The sequence below is a fragment of the Megalobrama amblycephala genome, linkage group LG24 (genome assembly GCF_018812025.1).
Source record: "Megalobrama amblycephala isolate DHTTF-2021 linkage group LG24, ASM1881202v1, whole genome shotgun sequence".
Classification (NCBI taxonomy): domain Eukaryota; kingdom Metazoa; phylum Chordata; class Actinopteri; order Cypriniformes; family Xenocyprididae; genus Megalobrama; species Megalobrama amblycephala.
In genome coordinates, this window is record NC_063067.1 from 19,015,223 (window position 1) to 19,037,611 (window position 22,389).

Here is a 22,389-nt window from a genome sequence, read left to right on the forward strand (position 1 = left end):
TTTCGCGCTCGGATGTGATGGTGGAATTAATTCATTACCTAAATGTGATTACAGAATATATTTAAATTAGTTATCCATCAAATTGTCATCTCTCCTTACATTCTTGCGAGTTAACAATAATGCCCAGTAAATTACTTTGTGAACAAAGAAAACATTTTGGCATTAGGCATTGGCATTAATGCCTAAAAATGTAAAAGTTTTACCTTATAAATAGAATTTAGTTTCATTAAAGGTACAATTTGTAGGACCTGCCACTAGAGGGCGCACTACCAAAACAATAACAATCGCGTGGTTTGATGACGCTAAGAAGGTGCGTGGAATGATGGGATTTGTTGTCTTCTACCCAACCGCTGACGGCCATCAATCAGACGGAAAGATAAATCATGGATTTAACGGATGAGGTAAAGTTTTATAAATGTATAAACTATGGATCAGACGCGTCCTCGCGCGGGTCTAGAGACGCGATGCTCCGCGTTTGGCGTGTATGCCCCATAATACTAATCGTGTTGATCGTTATAATGGCATACGTTTTCTGTAAAGATACGAATCAAAACAACTCACCTGTCGAGTAAAACACAAGTGAGATCGGCATCTCTTTCTAGGTGAAGTTTGTCGCGAAGCTCTCTCCATCTAGAAAATGCAACACTGAAATTGATCCTTGCTCTTTCTCTCCTCTTGTCCCAAACTCTTCTTTGGTCGTTTGGTTGGCCCGTACGCTTACGTTTACGGGAGCTGTCCTTGTCGACAGAACCAGCGGCAGATGGTAAACAGTAATTATGTTCCATAAATAAGTAACACAATCCACCATAAAACATGCAAGAAGTAAATAAGGAACTGCTTGAAGCAAGCTATTGTTTTGCTGGATGCTAGACACTACTTCCGCATTTGTCCACGACACTGTTGTCATGTGGTTTCTACGTCAGTAAAGGCGGTAACAAAGGGTAACTGACGTCATTGACAGGCGACTGCACTGCCCCGTTAGCCTGGGTAAACCCAGCCTGATCTGCCGGCGATTTGATTTCGCTCGGCAACTCAGTCTGGAAACCCGTGCATTCATTTCTGCTGCGCTGTTACACTTTTGCGGGAACCAATCACAGGCTGGCTTATCCACCTTGCTCGCTATTGGTGGGTATAACACAATGACGATAGAGAAGCGACGGCAAGCAGCTTTCAAACTCTATCTGATCTACCCGTCTCTCGCACGACCGTCACTCCAAAATAACAATGCACAATCACAGTGACGCCGATTGTGTTAAGCATTTACCTTATCTGAGAGAAATGTAGCAGAGCGTTGATCCGACAGTCTCTTCATAGGAAGATTACAAACAGCGATTAATGACACACAGATTCTCTGCTGTTATTTTGGTGGTTTGCTTCACGATGTGAGTACAGGACTCTTTTACTTCAATGCCCCTTGATGGTAGACAATATTTTTATTATTTGCTCTATATGTTTCGTCTCCCTGCTTCTTGAATCTCGCGCCGCCTGAGCTGACTGGAATTCTTTTTGGTTGTCATGACAATGACGTAGTTTAGGGCGGTTATATTCCGCGTTAATTTACACTGAACCAGAACAGTATCAGAGTCGCCTTTTAACCTCTCGACGATGCTGAATGACTTCTTTAGTGAGCAAACAAATCGCTCGAGTGGGTGTAAATACCACTCACTTTCATGTTTTTTTGCACAACCTGCAAAAATCGCTCGATGCCATTGCTGCTTCTGCAAACCGCGGATCAATGCTACAAACCAATACAAACTAACCCTGCGTCTCAATCAGCTCCCTAGTTCCCTAGGTCGTGAATCAGTATATCATGCAAGTGAATGTGGCTGATTCCCTGATCAGTGCCCTGATACTGAACTAGGGAGCTGACTGAGACACACGGTAAACCTGTCTGAAGTTTTCGCATCGCTCTGCAAAGTACGTCACCTGGATCGTTGATCTGATTGGTTGAAGGACTATCCAATTGTGTGACTAATGCTCGTTGATCACGCCTCTTGTGCAGTAGGAAATACATAGCAAACTCCCCAGACCAATGTTCAATTTTAAATTGAGCTTGGTCTGGTGATAGCCAGACTACTGCCCCGTGTCACTGTTTAGAATGGGAATTTTCTCATGATTTACAAGTAGTTGAAAACATTAGAGATATTGTTAGTAATCAGCTGGACATAATATATAACACACTAGCCTAGTGGTTTTTGGATATTTTACTGTGAATATCTTACAAATTGTACCTTTAATTTTAAAATTTGTCACTGGAGTGAATGGGAACATGATTTATTGAAAATATTTGAAAATATAAGTGGTTCTTAAATCAATACTTTTTTAATGGCTTGTCAACTTTCCATTCCTCCACTGTGTGTCCACCACCGGATAGTTGTCAGCGCGAAACACATTTTTTGTGTACGTGAATTCTTGTCAGCAGTTTAGCGCTGGTCTATGACTGGAAAAATAATCGTTGCAAAAGAAACGATACATAGCTTACATGTTGCGTTAAACTGGCAGATTTTAGAATGTTGTAGGCAATTCTTTTGCAAATAATTACAAGTTTAATCTGGTCTTGCTTGGATCTTTGGTGTAACCTAGTGAACGTCCCCCAAGAACACCTGAATGCCCCCCTTTTAAAAATCTTGCTTCCAACGCCCCCTGTTGTTCTCTGAACGCCCCCGTTGAGAAACACTAGTCTATGTTAAAAACATGTTTTCCCATTGACGGCCATTTTCCAAGAAACATATAAAGCTCAAATATTTTTGTAGGTGCCAACATTGACAAATTGTTTTGCTATATCACTTAATCTGATTGCGTGAAATGCTTAAGTGAAATGAACATTATATTAATTTGCCCTATCTCCGGATCAGTCACATGACATGAAGCAAAGATGGCAACATCCAATCACGTGATGCTCAAACGGAGCAACCTCTCCCTGCGTTCCATTCGGAAGGGCTCATCCCTATGCCCTAATCCCTTTAAAGGGTTTACCCTCCGGAGTGAGCTTCGAAGGGATGAAGGGTGTAGGGGTCAAAAAATGTTTGGAACGCAGTTCTGCGTCATCTTAACGAGACAATCAAGGAGGAGTAGATTGTGCAAGCTGCGCCTTTTGTTTAATGTTTATATATTTATTTATTTTTGGTTTATCGCACCATGTGTCTATGTATTTAAAAACATTTGAATGGACTGATAAAGGGAGCTGTAAGGTATTTTTGTTGAAGTACAATGTCGTTTTGACCATAATAATGTACTAAATCTAACTCGTATAAATATTACAGTAGTATAGAAAAATACTATAGGCTACAGGTAAAATCGAACTCCAACCCTGCGTCCCAATGTCCATACTATCTATCCTACATAGTATGTGAGATTAAAATAAGTGTGTCCCAAAGCAAATGCTGAAAAGAGTATGCCAAAAGTCCCTGGATGGTCTACTATTTCCGGTAGATTTTCGAAGTGTGGATCCGGAGGGCGATATATCCCGTTTAGAACGCATAGATGAATGGGAGCGCGAAATGCTAAAAGTACGATGGTAACCAAAGTTTTGGCCCAATAGTAGTAAGAACAATAAAATGCGTGTAGTAGGACTCAGCATAAATTCGCTCATATTTATTTTCCCAGCCAAACACTTTGCTGATTATAGTTTGCTCACTTCTATCATTTTTAAGTCTCTCTTTTTATGAATTCAAGAATACATCTACCAATTAACTTCTTAGAATTGTATTTTTTGGACTCCTGTTTTCCTCTGTCACGCCTAACTATGACATCAACATGGCAACAGCTCGTGAATTTCATGAATATTATAAGACAATTAGTTTATTTTAACACTCATATCAAAAGATTAAAACATGAAAATGGATATACTTTTTGGTATCTCTCAGGTAACGCTGCAATGCATACCTATAGCTCCCACAAGGGGGCGATATTTAGCTGATAATAGTCCATAATACTTAGGCTTATGTCATTTTAGTACTACTTCAATGTAATAACTTTTTTTAATGGTTCATTTTTTAAATATTTTAATATATATTATATTACTTATGACTAAGGATTTTCAGCCTTGTATTTTTCTTGTAAGATGTCAGAGTTGTGGTTGCAGTTCATTAAAATATCAGAAGATGGCATAGTTTCTCCTTTACGCTTCTCTGTCCCACTTGTCCAGCCACAGTACTTAATTGATTCAAATCCACGAGTCTGTTATTATTACTGTAAATGTAGAACTGGAAAGTGTATGCCAAATTGTCATGGATGTTTAATTCATCTCATGATTTATTCAGTGCATTTCCTCCAGTGTCTAGTACCCCAGTCAAAGTCATTATTGGATGAGGTATCAATTAGTAATGAATTTGTTTCTGTATTTTCTTCTCATGGTGTTTTTCTATTGTGCAACTAAAAGAATGTTTTGCAATGCACTTATGCATACATGCATGTGCTTGTATGTATGCGTTACTACACTCTAAAAAATGCTGGGTTATTTCAACCCATGTTTGGGTCATATATGGATAAACCCCAACTGCTGGTTTAATTAACCTAAATTCTAGGTTAATTTAAACCAGTGGTTGGGTTTGTCCATATTTTGTGCAAGTGTAAAAAATGTATATAAAATAGTGCATCCAATTTTTTTTTTTTTTCCATAATTTACTTTCCCTAATGTCACTCCAAACATATGGCTCTTTGTTCCATGGAACACAGCCAGCTCTATGAAGATTGAAAAGCTATCTTTTTACACTTTTGCACAAAATATGGACAAACCCAACCATTGGTTTAAATGAATCTAGAATTTAACCAATGTTTGGGTTTGTCCATATTCGACCCAAACATAGGTTGAAACAACCCAGGATTTACAAATATATGTTTGTATTCACTTGTGTATTGTTTTGTATTCATGTGTATTGCTTGTGTGAGTGAGTGTGTGTGTGCGAGGCATAGCAATATTAGCACGCGGCGCCTGGATGTCCTTTCTAGATTTGTAATAAGCAGACTGCATGTATTATTCAGGACTGTATGGACAGGTCCTACTCTGCTCCGTGCTCTCTCGTCCTGACCCGTCCCCTAGGGACTGGATGCCTAAATTACTATTTCTATTTGATATATTCCCATAGCCCAGCCCTTAAAATGCATAGGGAAAGAATGGCTTGTTCCATGGGGGTCACAATGTAGCGGTCACTCTCTAGAAGTCAAAGGTGGACTAGTGGATACAGATTTATGCATTCATTTCTGTGATATCATAAAAGAGCAATGTCACCTTTCCTCACATATGCCGATCTGAAGAGGTCAGAAAGGGAAAATTCTGTTTAACTGAATTGTGGCCATATTTTATTTTCTAATTAAATCATCCTCAGTGTTGTTAGAAGTTTACTTTAGAAGATAAAACTTCTTGGATTATTTTATTATTCATTATTCTAATCTATTAGCAGCTTTACATTGCTGGGTCAATGAAGAGTGTCGATGACAGAAAAGAAAAATGTTTTAAATAATGTAGTTTAAAACATATGTGTTCTTGAAATGTATTTAAATATAAAATGTCATGTGGTATAACCAACAAGTAAAAAAAAACATTTTCCCGTATACCTTGAATGCATGTGTGTACACTGTGATTTTTTTTTTTTTTTTTAATATGATTTAAAGGGAAAAAAACATGAATTATAAATTTAAAATGTTTTTTGGGGAGTTGCACTACATGACATTTCACAACCCAAACTACCTTTCATGTTTTTCCCTGATTCACTATGGTAAGCTTATAAGTCTTGATACTTGACGGTATGGTTTCACTTGTGCGTGTCTCGTCATATATGTAAATAGAGAAAAGTTGCTCCTGCATGTTTGGTGTTGGAGTGGCATAGGTTCGTTGTCAGACAACGAGCAAAACGAGCAAACAAGTTGACATGGAGCACGACAGCACGCTGAATCTCGAATCACCGGGGAATGACCCGAACAGAAGAGAGTGCTAGCAAAAAGAGAGCGCGACAGAGCTCGCAATCAAAGAGAATCAACATTGGCTTGGCGTTTTTCAGAAAACTGAGGGATTTGAAATTGCGTTTTTATTACTCAACAGGTAAGTAAGGTATTTATTGAACAGATAAATTGCCATGTTCTCTCTAACAGGGACATTACATTATGGTTGTTGTAGCGCTACATGTGCTGGAATTTATTTTCAAGTACTGTGTCTATTAATTAGTATAGCTTCAAGGTGCTTTCACGCCATGTGTAAATTACCGTAATTTCGAAGTTTCAACTTGTAAAAAGCGTTTAGGTCCTTGGGGCTTTTCTGAGAGCTCCTACTTGTCCCACGTGACTGCTGTACTACCTTACCGCTGTTTATAGTGTCGCCATAGAAACGCATAATTCCCAGTCCAAGGACGTGAACAGCTCTGGGCTGCGTCCGAAAACTGTAAAATGCTGCCTTCGGAGGACACATTTCAAGGTAGGAAGGCATCAAGGCACGTCCAAATCCAATGTTAGCTTCACTTCCTGTTTCCTGTGATACCTTCCTCTGATCGGGGAAGATGTATAGATGTATCCTTCGCAGTGTTGCCAATTTAGGGATTTTGTCACTAGATTTAGTGACTTCCCCGCCCCCTTTCTAGTGACATTTAGCCACCAGTTTTAGCTACTTTCAATTGAAAGCAGTTGGCATCCTTCGCTGTCTTTGATATCCCACAATCCTGTGTTCCATTCTGTGACAGTTGACCTAGAAAAATAAAGATGGCATCCGACAGTTGCGTTTGCTGGCCAGTTTGTGAGTAAATGTATGTTTTTGACCAACATTTTCCACTTTTGACGTAATTTCAAGCGAGAAATTACTACTGTAGTAATTAAATATTTGTTTAGTTCTCACCAGAGCTTGTGCTGTTTTGCGGTAGATCATTAAACTGTTATGCTGCCTCAGAAGTTTGTCTGAAATAAGTTTTGTGAGGTGCCTTAATGCACAAACGCTGCCTTCCAAGTCATTAGTTGCGTCCCAAATTACACACTATACACTGTGTACTTATATACTATGTACTCATCCATGTAGTGCGTGAAATGTATTATTTTGGTTATTTTGTCATTTAAAGGTGCAATATGTAAGACTTTTGCAGTAAAATATCCAAAAACCATTAGGCCAGTGTTATATATTTTGTTCACTTGAGTACTTACAACATCCCAAATATTTGCAACTATTTGTAAATCGTGAGAAAATTGCAATTTTAACCAAGGCTCCAGGACATGTGAGGAGTCGCCTGTCAATTGCATCATACCCGCGTTACCCTCGGTTTACGGTTTTATTTTGTAAAAACCATGGAAACACCAAAGATGCTTTAATATTTACATGTTTTAATAGACAAGAGAACAACTGTTTTAATATATTTATAGTCAGAAAACGAATTATTGTTATATAGCTCAACACGTTTAGTCTTATAATTTTCTTGATTTTTTGCGAGTACCATGCTTTACCATGCCTCAGAGAAAAACACTGTTTTGTCAAGTAGCTAACATAGCATAATCAGATGCAGCTTTATTTTTAGTAACAGTAATACAGCATTTTCTCCATCATACAATACATTTTATTTAAATTAAATAAATTAATTGCATGCCATTTATCAACACAAGCTATCCAGCATTTAATATGATATTATTAAATCGATCAGCTTACTGCGGTGTGCAACAGTGTCTCACAGCAGCCACCGAGCGAATGCACAAAGTAACGTTATAATATTTTCAACACACTCAAATGTATCTAATATGATAAACAGCTGCGTCACCTCATACTCATGACTGGAAAAGCGTAAGTGGAGTCGGCGACTGTGGCATAATAAAAGTTCTGCTGCTCATGAGGCGTGTGTTGCGCAATCGCTCCAGCGGCCTCGTTCAGCTCCCACAACACTCAGTCCTGCTCTGCTTCATACTACAGTAAGGTTAATAATCTCATCCATAGACATGATCTCTTCCCGAGTCCTATCCCAATTGTTTTCCACCGGCTGTGAGGTGTCCAGATTCCCCGTCATAGAATAGTGCATAAGTATGCGAATTGGGACGCACCTATTGCCTGATAGGGCAGCGAGGTAACATTTTTAAGTATAAATAGTGTAAGTGTGCTTATTTGCGAAGAGGCTAAGTGTTTTTCGGATCATTGTTGTAAAGTTGCAAACCTTTATGAGAGATGTCATTACGGTGAGGAGTGTCACGTCCAGCTTGTTTACTTCGAACCGGAAGACACTCCCACTTTTGACGCAAAGCCTCATGGGGCGTAGGAAACTTGTGGATATATAAAAGTCTTTTGATAGAACGCTTGTTGTCTTTTCGAGCCTACGATATTTACGACAGGGGGTGCTTCTCAATATCCCTCCTCGTTTCCTCGCTTTCCTCCATCCTATGACCCGGAAACCAATCGAACTCCGCCATCTTGAAGGACATCTCAATTCTCTAATTGCATCACGAGGAATGAGTGTACCTTTTAAGAATTTCATTTTTATTTAATTTTTATCTTCATTATGATGACATCAGAACATTATATCACCCTGACATTTTTTTACTTTATGACCCCCAAAAGCTCAAAATGAATTTTAGTCCAGAAAGTAAAAATAAGCCTCTTCTATAATGAGCATGTCATTTAGGCCTATGTTTAATGCATTTAAAAATGAATTTGTAGATTCAGACAAATAGAGCATCATTGACCCAATTATATGTGAAGTGAAGTGAAGTAAGTGAAGTGACATTATGTTTAATATTTAATATTTACTTTGATAAACTTCAACAAAATAAGCTTTTTCACTTCAGTTTTCCATTTTTGGTCCAAAAGAAACCATTATTGTTGAATATTTCATGTGTTCAGGCAGCCCTGAAAAAAAGATACGGCTCCTTTTCAAGTAAACATGTTTTAGAGCCTGGAGTAGTTTCATTGGCTTCTCTCCAGATGCTGTTTCATGGCCAGAGCTGTGAGCTAATTACACCTTTGTTGCTAATGTTCCTGCCAATAAACACTGTAACTGAGGTCAATAGTTTAGCTGGGCCTTTTTTTCTCCATTTATTTGGCCTGTTAATGATGGGATATCAGATTCCGATCTCTTTTTCCTGTGGTGGCCCCTCTTCGCTCCCCTGCTCTCTGCCATAGCCTGGAGGAGTGTGGAGCTGTGGCGAGCATCTGGGTGAAGCCTGCTGAATGGGGCCCATTCTTGCCGAAGCCTGCGGTCCAACGAACGTACGGCATCGCGCACGCTGGCCTAGCGAGAACGGCTCCTATCATAACAGCACCTCGAGGCTCGCTTTTCACATCTCCTCCTTCTTTCCTCCCTAAACTCACACCCTTCCTTTTCTGTCATCTCCTCCTGTTCTGTTTTCACCTTTCACCCCTCTTGCTCACTCCCCCGGTTCAGCGGTTAAAAAACCGTCGGGTTGGATTGTCTAAATGAAACGGCAAAGATTTCTGGTTTGCATCGGGCAGAAAGATTTATTGAAAACCGGGGAGGCATGGTGGTCCAGAGGGCCACCAAAGAGGTCAGATAGATGAAAATGACTTGTAACAAGATCATAAAATTCGGACAAAGCTTTGGCTTGCAAAGAAAAAGCCTTGACTCTTATGGCTAGGGGGTGGGAGCCACGTTCCTAAGAACGCATATTTTGCATGCAATGAGCAGCTGAACTGTTGTCTCTCAGGTTCAAATGATCTCGCAAATGAACAGACTCACAAGGCTCCGCCCCCTCAGTGAAGAGCTGGTGCATCCCAAGGTCACATCTTACGGACAGAAATGAAGTGATTTGGAGAAGAAAGACATTCCCTGCTTTCGAATATGCCTAATTCTATTCTATACAGTATGTGAGCCAAATAGTATGCCTAAATTCACAGTAGGTGAAAAGTACCCGGATGACCTACTACTAACGGTGAGATTCTGAAGAGTGCATCCAGTGGGCCATGGGAGAGGATTTGTACATTGCAGTGAAGCGATGCAACTGATGCCATAGGTCACATGCATGACCTATGACAACATGGCGGATGTAGTTCGTCCGAGTTTCACACTTTCATACGAAACATATTTTTTTAAGGGTCCTGATGAAGTACCATACCTGATGTTTTAAACCAAATGTAGTACCAACTATATAGTATGTGATTTCGAATGCAGCAGTTGTTCACTTGTAATATCATCCAAGGTCCTTCATATTAACGTTTCAGATTTCAGATCTTATGATTTCCACAGGTTCTATCCACCAATGCTAAGCTATTTTCTGTGAATGCGTGAGACTTACAGTTCATAAGCCACTGTAGGTAAATAACTAAGAACAGCAAAGTGCAGTAAAACGTAAAACAATTTACACCTCAAACCGGTGTGTTTATGACAATACATAAAAAAAAAAATGCAATGTCAAGCAGCATAATAAGCTGTTTTGTTGCCAAAAATAACTAAACAAATGACACCGGAAGCCTCACACATTCAATTTACAAATGACCATGCCCACTAAAAAGCTAACAACAGGCTGCTTTTGTGCATCTCATTCATGTCAGTATTAGGAATCTATCTTTTGAAATGCATGTGAAATTAAGGCTCCTCCATTTGTGACTTCCTGTGTACAGATTCAGCCTGCAAGAGGAGACACTGCACACCCTTCTGAGCCGAAATCCTGTTAACCCATGACCCATCACTTGACCCATTGGAGTGTTGGAGGAGACTAAAATCAAGAGTGAAACAATGAAAACTCTTAAGAGTCACAGTCTCATGCTTAAGTGAGTAAGAGAAAAGTAAATCTCTATTGTTGCTGTTTTACATTGGACAGTTTGTGTAGGAAATCTGATGCTATAAGTGAAGACTATAAGTGAGTCTCTCAGCCATTTGCACTAGTATTATATCAGAATCACTGTGACAGTGAACCTGATGTCTTGTTCAGTGATGCTCGTAGGTGAATGTATGTGTGATCAAGGACATTGAAGCACATCACTGCCACCTTACCTGTCAGTTTTAATGGCTTCCTGCTTGCTCCTCTACCTTACCTTTCCCGCTACCTCTACCACTGTATGTTTACATGATTAAAATAGACAAACCAAGCTCTAAAATAAGCTAAAACAGCTATAAATTAAGATGCAAGCCGACATCGTATTTCTTTTTCTTTTTTTTTTTTATTAGTTCCCTCAACAACTGTTTATTTATAACTTTTTATTTATGAACCACGATTCTCAAGGTCTTGGAAAACCTGGATATATGAGGAAATAAAAAAAAATAAAAAAACATGGAAAGTAATAAAATCTTAAAATGTTATAGAAATGTTTATAATATATATTTTTTCTAGTTATGTCAAGCTCTAATATATTTTATTGGGTAGAAATTGCTGAAAAATTGGTATTCAAAAAACATAAACATGAACAACCTGAAGTCATTTAAATATATTGATCATAAAAAGTGTAAATGCTGTAGAATATACGATTATTGGAAGTTCTGGAATTTTGGAGTTTAATTAGTTTAATTACTAAAATGAATGAATAAATAGATAGATAGATAGATTAAATAAATAAATAAATATTGTTACACTCCTAGTTTCTGTAAATAAAAAGAGTTTGAAAATGAGTAGCTTTGTCATTTACAGCAAAAGTACCAGAAATATTTTGGGTACCTTCAAATATTGTCATTTGACAAGAGAGGTTCTAAAGTCAAAAAGATTGAGAACTGCTGGTTACAAGTTTGATTTAATTTGGCTTAATCCACCATATATATGCATTAACCCTTAAATGCATGACTGTTTCGCCAATCATTCTTACATATTCGGGTCTTTATCGACCCGGATCTATATCTAACACGGAAGGATCTCTACCTGTCGCGATAATATAAAACTCCTCTGATATTAGAGTAACAATTACAGAAGAATAAAATAAAGCATATTTTGTTACCTTTTGGAGCTTGAAAGGGCTCGGTTTGAGCAGATGTTTTATGCCATCATCACTGTCCTCGTCAGAGCTCATTTCCCAGTACATTCAGCAAATAATAGGCTAGTTTTATGTTTGAGGTCACGAATATGAGCCCATTCGCGATCTCAAATGTATTCTCAAAACTGTATCATTTTCAACATCTTCAAAATCAATATTTCGATCGCTAGCAGCTTCACCAGATTCATCCAATAACAGTTACAGTCATATTTGATTGCATTCAGTACTTGCTCTGCAGTAAATCGCTGAGCCATTTCATGTTTTTCTTATTATTTCATTTTCTGTCTAAATGAGTCGTCACTTCAGCATTGTGTATCAGACATTGCCACCTTGTGGAATAAAGGTGAATTGCACTTATTCCATCATCTAAGATTCAATTATTGTTGTTCAGAAAAAAATATACGTACACTCATACACACCTCGGGTCGTTTGCGACCCTATACAATTTTTACAAAAAATGAATACAAAAATTTTATAATTTTATGATTTTTTTCTCGTTATATTCTTTATAATGAATTGATTGAGGAATACCAAGAAGGTTGATGTCTAACTTTAAAAAATGAACGAGGAGGAGGGTAGTGAATGACGTCCCGGGTCACTAAAGACCCGAGGTATGCATTTTAGGGTTAATCAGACTATGAATTTCTATGCATTTTGTCATGTATGAGACTAGACTAGCTTGTCTATGCAAAAACCTGCTGTGGCTTGATTATAAATATACTTTATGTGTGCTGCAGTGCAGAACCTGGATTTTAGTATTTAATAGCATTTTATGTATTTTATTGTTTCTTCTCTTGTAATAGATGACAGGTAGCAAAGGCAATAATATTCTATTGCTTCAATTATAAGAAACTGCTATACAGCTCTTTCAGCAACTAATCAAAACAGACCATGTTACCTCAACAGTTTTTGGCGGACATTTCAGGAAAACCTGTTGTGGTTAATTCCACATGAGTGAGAGAAAAGGTGTGGCAATTGCTGTAGAATCTTGTGGTCCACAGATAAAGCTTATCTAGGGAACAGAATGACAGACTTTCACACTTACACTGTAACCCTCCTCCTAGCATGTTAGCATTATAGCTCTGAGGAACATGTTAACTAGCTGTGCTTAAGATATGGTTTACATGCTGTATATTCTGTATGAGAAAGTACATATTGTTCTACCCTGTTTTATATTCTTCTTAGGAATATATTTCTTTGTTGACATGTTGAATAAAATTGATATCAATTACCAACCCCATCAATTTTTTAAGGCCGTGGATGGCAGATTAGATTTATTTCTCCCACATAGTTAATCCACTCATCTCAGTGTCTCATGCATTGAAGAGCACTCATAATTGCAGCATGGAGATAAAGGGGCAGAAGTACCCGGCTTACGTGCCCGTAAAGAAAAGGCCGATCTGCTGGAACAATGACAATCTGGATGGAGAATTAAACGCGTCACTGACCCGAGCTTTTCCCCTGTGCTCCTCGTCCCATTGTGCTAGGCTGATTGATTTTGACTGGGGTCACCTAAGCCCGTGCTGGGAGGCATGGTGCACCGCGCGCGGGGCTAAACATTTACATGCATTCATTTAAACACACATGCACAAGCACATACGCACATGCGCGAGCAAGGGCACACAGGGACAGCAGCCTGCGGAGGTTTTTCCTGTACAAAATTTCTATGTGTCAGTTTGGGTAATTTGTGAATATGCGTGCAAACATTATCAGGTCAGCAAGATTTTTTTCAGAGAAATTAATACTTTTGTTTAACAAGGGTGCAATTAAATTCATCAAAAGTTACAGTAAAGGCATTTATAATATTTTAAATAAATGCTGTTCTTTAGAACTTTCCAAGAAGCACAGCTGTTTTTAACACTGATAGTAAGAAGAAATGTTTTTTGAGCACCAAATCAGCATATTAGAATGATTTCTGAAGGATCATGTGACACTGAAGACTGGAGTAATGATGCTGAAAATTCAGCTTGATCATCACAGGATTAAATTACATTTAAAATATATTAAAATAGAAAATTGTTATTTTAAATTGTAATAATATTTCACAATATTTTTCATATTTGCACATAACAAAACTTTGTTTTTATTATTATTTAACCATATTGCACATAATTATTTAGTTCATCCCACTAAAAACACACCCTACAGAATGTTTACTAGTACATTACAAGAGGCCAACAAACAGCCAGGGTCCTTAACAAATATTAGAGATGCATGTGGGCTGGCAATGGCCCCCCGCTCATTGATCTATTGATCTGAAATCTATAGAGGTGAAGTTTTCCAATAATTCATTATGAATTGTACACTCACTTCCTCACTGGAAGTCAAGTGAAAAAGAGAAAGACTACAAGAGATTTCAAAATCTGTTCTACTGAACAGAATTTTTTATATATATATATATATATAACATATATCTTGTTTTTAAATACTAGTGTATAGTATTAATGTGCCTCAGTCATAAGTCATGAAGTATAGATCTTCCGAGAATGTCTGTGGCTTGTCTTAGAGGTTGTGTGTGTGACCTGTCTTTGTTCCGTCCATTAGTCTTTGTCTCTTTCGAGCTCTGCAGCAGTGCAGAGAACCGCTCCAGTGCTGGAATGGAACACATGATCTTGGATGCTGTAGTGGGCAGTTAAACTATAACAGTCACTGCTGAATGTTTAACCCTTGTTAGCACTGCATTTGAATGATACCATAATGATCTTGTTTTCAAACTGAAAGGGTTAGTTCACCCAAAATGAAATTTCTGTCATTAATTACTCACCCTCGTGTCATTCCACATCCGTAAGACCTTCGTTCATCTTCAGAACACAAATTAAGATATTTTTGATGAAGCCTGAGAGGTTTCTGTCTCTCTATAGAGATCCAACACAACTACCACTTTCAAGGTACAGAAGGTAGTAATGACATCATCAAAGTAGTCCACGTGACTCCAGTGGTTTAACCTCAATTTATGAAGTGACGCGAGTGCTCTGTCTGTAAAAAAAAAAACAAAAAAAACATAATTTATCACTTTACTTACAAAAATATTGATCTGCAATGCATTCACGAGAGCTTCATGACGCATGCGTGTTGTATTCAGACATGCGCGTCAACAACGCATATGCGTGAGTGTTGTGTTCACGCGAGAGCTAACATTGTTGCGTGAACGCTTTGGATAATGTTATTTTGTAAGTAAAGTGGTAATTTTTCTTTTTTTTCACAAAGAAAGCTCTCACTTCACTTGATAAAACTGAGTTTAAGCCAATGGAGTCACATGGTGTACTTTAATGATGTCTTTCCTACATTTCTGGACCTTGGAGTGGTAGTTGCGTTGGATCTCTATGGAGGGACAGAAATCTCAATCTTCATCAAAAAGATCTTAAAGGTGCCATCGAATGTTTTTTTGCAAGATGTAATATAAGTCTAAGGTGTCCCCTGAATGTGTCTGTGAAGTTTCAGCTCAAAATACCCCATAGATTTTTTTTAATTAATTTTTTTTCATATTTTGGGGCATCATTAAATATGAGCCGATTTATGCTGTGCGGCCCCTTTAAATCTCGTGCTCTCCGCCCACGGAGCTCGCGCTTGCCTTAAACAGTGCCTAAACAAAGTTTACACAGCTAATATAACCCTCAAATGGATCTTTACAAAGTGTTCGTCATGCATGCGTCGGATTATGTGAGTATTGTATACTGTTATATTGTTTACATTGATTCTGAATGAGTTTGAGGCTGTGCTCCGTGGCTAACGGCTAATGCTACACTGTTGGAGAGATTTATAAAGAATGAAGTTGTGTTTATGCATTATACAGACTGCAAGTTTAAAAATGAAAATAACGACAGTCTTGTCTCTGTGAATACAGCAAGAAACGATGGTAACTTTAACCACATTTAACAGTACATTAGCAACATGCTAACGAAACATTTAGAAAGACAGTTTACAAATATCACTAAAAATATCATGTTATCATGGATCATGTCAGTTATTATTGCTCCATCTGCCATTTTTCGCTATTGTTCTTGCTTGCTTACCTAGTCTGATGATTCGGGTGTGCACATCCAGACGTTAATACTGGCTGCCCTTGTCTAATTCCTTTCATAATGTTGGAAACATGGGCTGGCATATGCAAATATTGGGGGCGTACACCCCGACTGTTACGTAACAGTCGGTGTTATGTTGAGATTCGCCTGTTCTTCGGAGGTCTTTTAAACAAATGAGATTTATATAAGAGGGAGGAAACAATGGAGTTTGAGACTCACTGTATGTCATTTCCATGTACTGAACTCTTGTTATTTAACTATGCCAAGATAAATTCTATTTTTCATTCAAGGGAACCTTTAATTTGTGTTTCAAAGATGAACAAAGTTCTTATGCATGTGGAACGACATGAGGGTGAGTAATAAATTACATAAATTAAATTATTTTCATTTTTGGGTTAACTAACCCTTGAACACCACAGGTCCACCTTTTTACAGTTTTAAGGGAAATCATCCCACAAATGGTTTACTTATAGTATGATGTCCGATGTATATGCATATTAAACCATGCTAGGAGAAAGAAATTACAAACTTAGCTTTAAATTACATGCATGTTAGTTTAGTTATTTTCAATTTACTGCTGTTAAAATGTGGGGGTTGGTAAGATTTTTTTAAATGTTTTTTTAATGATGAAGTAGTGTAATATTTTTACAATTTAAAATAACTTTTTTCTATTTGAATATATTTTAAAATGTAATTTATTTTTGTGATGCAAAGCTGACTCAGTGTCACATGATCCTTCAGAAATCATTCTAAAATCCTGATTTGGCTCTCAAGAAATATTTCTTATTATTTCCTATTAATGTTGAAATGCTGCTTAATATTTTTGTGGAATCCATGATACAAGTTTTTTTTTTTTTTTTCAGGATTCTTCACTGCAAAAAATGCTGTTCTTTCTTAGAGTTTTTGTCTTGTTTCTAGTCAAAATATCTTAAAGTTCTTAAATCAAGAAGCATTTTCTTGACAAGTAAAAATTATTTTCTTGTTTTCAGGAAAAATAAATCAAAATTAAGTAAATTTTTCCTTAAAACAAGCAAAATAATCTGCCAATGGGGTAAGCAAAATAATCTTACTTGTCAAGAAAATGCTTCTTGATTTAAGAACTTTAAGATATTTTGACTAAAAACAAGACAAAAATTCTAAGTAAGAACAACATTTTTTGCAGTGTTTGGTAAATAGAAAGTTTAAAAGGACAGAAATTATGTGAAATAGAAATGTTTTGTAACATTGTAAAAGTCTTTACTGTCACTTTTGATCAGTTTAATGCATCCTTGCAGAAATAAAGTATTCATAAAAGTATTTATTGAAGAAAAAAATCTGAACCCCAATCTTTCGAACTGTAGTGTATTTAAAAACTAAAAAAATGCAGATTTTTTTTAAAGTTATTTATTTTTGCTGCGTATGGTGTTATTATTAGGGCACATGCAATTTATTTAGTTAAATATAGCCAGTGAAAATGGAGGGCAAGTGTCGTAGTGTGGTCTTTAAGATGAAAGAATATCTGTTATCTTCACCTTCACCAATTAACTCTGCATCTCTATTGTGCCCACCGATGCTGTGGCCTGCTGACTGACAGCTGACGGGATGCTTTTGGAGAGTTACCACATGGTGGTTCTCTTAACAGAGAATGTAGTGCATCACTGCACTTAACAGAGCGTCCTGTCCTCATATCACTTTACACTCCCGCCGCTTGCTGTTTAAATATTACTGCTTATTCAGGTGACTGTTGTTGTAGTGAAGTGTGTAATAGCTTTTGGCAGTACGTAGATATCTTCATCTGAGCCTGCGATGAAGCCTTTTGATTTGTGTGTGCGCATTAAGTCTGTGAAAGTGCGCCGCTGCACGTTCTCGTGTGTGCTTGTGCATTTGAGTGACAGGACCGTGGGAGCTGTATTGAGTAGTTTAGCTAACTTTGGCACTTCAGACTTTGGAGCCCCTATTCACACACACACATCCAAACCCCCCCCCCTTACACTCACACACGGCTCCACACAGACTCAAGGCAACACGCTTTGACTCACACGCTCACGCATAGGCGCACACTCTCACGCACGCAGAACGCGTCTCTTGGAATTCCAGTACGGCCAGGAGGCAGAGAGGAGGCTGATGGGGGACAATGGGCAGGACATCTGTCATGCGTGGCTGCACTCCGTCCACTCACAATGGAGAGAGGGGACCGGCGAGTGGTGCCTTTCTTTCCTCTCTCTCCTTTCCGGGGAGACTTCTGCATCTCACAATGGTCCTTTTGTCCCCTCATTGCTTTTTTTCCAGCGTTTAACCATTTAATTCTGCTCCTTTTCTGCCAGCCTTTCTTTCCGTCCTAAAAAAGAAAGCAAAATCAGAGAAGCTCCCTTCAGCTCCGCTGATCAGTGCATGCAGGGATATACATTAGTGTCTCTGAACTTACATATTTGAGAAACAGAGAGGAAATCATGGCAGTATTATAGAATTACTTGGTACTTTCGAAATGTAGGCCTAGTTTTTAATTTTTCATATGATTATATTATTAGAATAAACGTATTTAATATTTTAATATTTTAATGACATTTTGAAAATTGATTCTACTTTTCAAATTATTCATTATTTTATTCAGCTTTATTTCTACACTATAAAACATGCTGGGTTAAAAACAACCCACGTTGGGTTGAAAATGGACAAACCCAGTATTTAGGTTGTTTTAACCCAGCGGTTGTGTTAAATGTTTGCCCAACCTGCTGGGTAGTTTTATTTAACTCAACTATTGTTTAAAAATTACTGTTTTGCTTGTTTAAATGAACCCAAAATATGTTGGAAATTAACATTTATTAATGAGTTTAATGAATAATAATTAAACAATAAACATTTATTAAATTGGTTATTAATACATGTTCACCTTTTGATTATTATTGTTGCATCTAGTAATTATGTGTCTGATTTTTAATTTACAACCTATTTTGGGTTCATTTTAAGCCAGACATATAGTCATTTTTAAACAAAAGTTGGGTTAGACTTTGTTGGGCAAACATTTAACTCACACTGTTTGTCCATTTTGAACCCAACTTGGGTTGTTTTTAACCCAGCATTTGTTAGAGTGTATACTCAAGGTCCATTAGATTTTCTAAAGGTCTTAATTACGTTTAGAATTTTCAAATTACTATTTTTTTGTATCCTTTATCCTTTAAAGGTCCCGTTCTTCGTGATCCCATGTTTCAAACTTTAGTTAGTGTGTAATGTTGTTGTTAGAGTATAAATAAAATCTGTAAAATTTTAAAGCTCAAAGTTCAATGCCAAGCGAGATATTTTATTTAACAGAAGTCGCCTACATCGAACGGCCAGTTTGGACTACATCCCTCTACTTCCTTCTTTAATGACGTCACTAAAACAGTTTTTTGACTAACCTCCGCCCACAGGAATACACAAGAGTTGCGTTTGTAGAGTGTGTTTGTCGCCATGTCGTCGAAACGCTGTTATTTTCATCCCGCAGTCCAATTACCGGGTCTGATTCCGGCTCAAATTGATAGGGTAAAATTAAAGACATGTTTACAATAACACTGAGCGCGTGCATCTCCACGTTATAAGAGGCGTGACTTTTCCGGGCATGGTGCGCTCAGAGCTGTCGAATCACAACACAGGAACCGCTGGCACAATCAGAACTCGTTACGTATTTCTGAAGGAGGGACTTCATAGAACAAGGAAGTCATCAGCCCGTTTTTATGACAGTGGAAACAGTGGTATACAGATAAGTAAATTATGTGAAAAATACAGTGTTTTTTTACACGCGAAACATGAACACATGTTATATTGCACACTATAAACACAATCAAGGCTTCAAAAAACCATGAAAAACGGGACCTTTAACATCCAGAGTATTCTCTCCTTTTCTCTCACTCACTTGCTGTCTCTTTCTGTCTTCCACCCTATTTCATTTCCTGGGAAATCTCATTATAGACAAGCTTTCACACACTCAACTGTAGTCGTTTCTCCTTGGTTGATACCTTTCAGCTTATTGACCACCACATGCATATGAGCGACAGTCTTGCAGATAGCCAGAACTGTCCCGGGCACCATTGATTGGCCAATCCAGCAGCGTTTGTAGTAAGAGGCCTCTAATTACCGCCAGCCCTTCTCAGCTGTAGCTTTTAGCCTGTTTTCAACACACTGCCGCTCATGTAAATTGCAAATTGATTTCTCAGCCGGCCTCCCTTTCTTAAGGACTTAAGGGGTTCAAGACAGTCCACCATTGATTTAAGTCAGACTGCAATGTTTTATTACTGTCAGCCGTAAGGTTTTTCAAGGAGAAAACTTCAAGAAAGGCTTTTGGGTTTCACATTCAAGGACTTTGGAAAACTTTTGTTTCTTACATCCAATGTGATTGAAATGTTGTCTGAAGCCAAACAAATTGCTAGGTGAGCCACACGGGTGTGTCAGAAAATACTTCATTTAAGAAATGCAGAAGTTTGGAGTGAACTGAGGTGGATTGATTTACTTCTTGAGGTTCCCATGCTTGACTAGGCACTATAATACACTGACTGGCAATGCTTACTGCTGTGTACTGGCAGTTAATTGTTCCCAGCTGTTGTGGCTCAGGGAACAAAGACACTTTTGAAAAGGTGATCTGTTGATTGGGGCACCAGCCTGACTTCCTTTAATAGGATGTGGATCACAGGAAAGGTGGCATCTGTGTACAGCGTTGCTGGTTCATGTGGCCCAGGGCTAACACTCACACTGTAACAACAGTGGCCCATCTGTGTGTGTTTGTTTAAATCAGAGCGCATGTTGTTCGTGTTTCAAAAGGCGAAAAACAAAGCAAGCGGAAAAGAGAAATGGAGTGATTCTGACAAACACTTTTGCTTCTGGTGTGAAGGAGACTGTGGTTGGTGGTGTTTTTTTAGAGGTCAGACGTACAAGAGCTTTGAATCATGTGATTAGGGTTGTAGTTGAGTGTTGCAGCCTTAACATTTCAGCATTGAATTGCCTGAAAGTTTAAAATTAGATTTGATAAGTCAGTAAGACATCGAGGTAGAAGGTTGCTAGGTTTTACTGGGCAGAGGTGTTTTAGCTTTTAGTATTAATATGTTAGCCTTAAGGTTATGAATACCATAACAATGACAAAATTCACATTTAGGAGATATAAGCATTCAAAACTTAATTTCTCACTTCTGCTAAAATGGATCACAGATTTTCATGACATCATCTTCAGCTTCTCATCAAATCTTCTGTCCAATCAAATTCTGTCTAGAATCTGAAGTCCTGCCCTTCCTACACTATAAACAGAAGCTGAAACTGCAGCTGAAATCAGTCATTTGTTCACACATTTACTAGTTTCTATATGGTGAACGTCACATAGTGCACTATATAGAGGATAGGGAACAATTCAGACAGTAAATATGCTTTCCATTGACGCAAATAAAGTCCTTTTCGCATTAGTGTCACGTGAACTGCCGCGGCGCGAGCACAGCCTACTCAGGTCCAGAAACACGATAGCACAGAGTGGATCATATGTGCGAGTCGGTGCAGACCACAAAACATATTGGACCCATTTGAATTCTGCACAGAATGCTATATTTTAAAGCGATATAGAGGAGATTAGGAGAAATGGTTAGAGATTAGAAGGAAACCAAAGCTTTACCGAGCTCAGCGGCTCTGGTCGAGCTGTGATATAAACAAAACGCTATTGGCTATTTTAAAAAAAAGGGTGTGGCTGTTCGATATATCCTGCCCTGTCTTCCTGTTTCAGTTGAAATTGTCAACACAATGAATAATGCTGCGCGTTCCAAGACACTTCAAGTAATAGTAGAGATAGATTATGCCTGTTACAGACCTGTGCGATTCGGCAATCCCATAAGATCATTACAAGAGAAAGAATAGTTGAAAATCGCAGTTGTAAATAAAGATTGTTGTAATATGTTTTACAAGAAAATACTATTAGTCTTTCTACTTCAAAATTTGTTAAATTTAATGTTTACTTTGTAATTATTTGTGAAATTTACTAGCAATTTCTTAGAAAAAAAAGTTTCAAAGCCTACACCATTTTTTTTTTCAGTATAAAAATAAATATTTTTAAAAAAGTCATTTTATATTTTTTCAGTATTCTTGTAACTGAAGTTTCCATGTGAAATTTTCTCTTTTATAAATGACACAAGTATGAGGATAGAAGTGGAAGATAAAGAAACATAAGACAGAGGACCTGAGTGAGCACAGGCAGACCTACAGAAGCACATGTAGAAAACGTTCTGCTCACTTCTCTCTACACTAGGATAAATATTTAACAGGGCCTGTCAGCAAGACTTCACTCTGTCTTATCTCTCTCTGGGATGAAGGGAAGTAGTGAGTGGAGAAATGTTGGCTTCATAGGAGAGAGGGATTTTTAGAGAGGAAGAAAGAGGGGAGAGAGAAAAACAAAGACAATGAGATACAGAAAGAGAGAGAGTGACAGAAAGATTTCACATTCTAGACTTGTGTTACTGGTTCATACTTCCCTTTGGGCCCGTGTTCACCATCAGACTGCCCGTCTGCTGC

The 22,389-nt window shown here is 37.9% G+C and overlaps 1 protein-coding gene across 4 annotated transcripts in view; it reads left to right on the top strand.

Moving 5' to 3' along the window:
- The first annotated feature begins 5,727 nt into the window (after positions 1 to 5,727).
- fignl2 (fidgetin like 2) overlaps positions 5,728 to 22,389 on the top strand; it is a 65,382-nt gene continuing 48,720 nt past the window's right edge. The window contains exons 1-2 of one of the 4 annotated variants that reach the window (XM_048178398.1): positions 5,728 to 6,040; positions 10,532 to 10,681. The gene's annotated coding sequence lies outside the window, so the exon portion shown is untranslated. Of the gene's footprint in view, positions 6,041 to 6,346; positions 6,410 to 6,675; positions 6,735 to 10,531; positions 10,682 to 22,389 lie in introns of those variants that run through there. The other 3 variants (XR_007182980.1, XM_048178399.1, XM_048178400.1) reach the window with 3 other exon arrangements.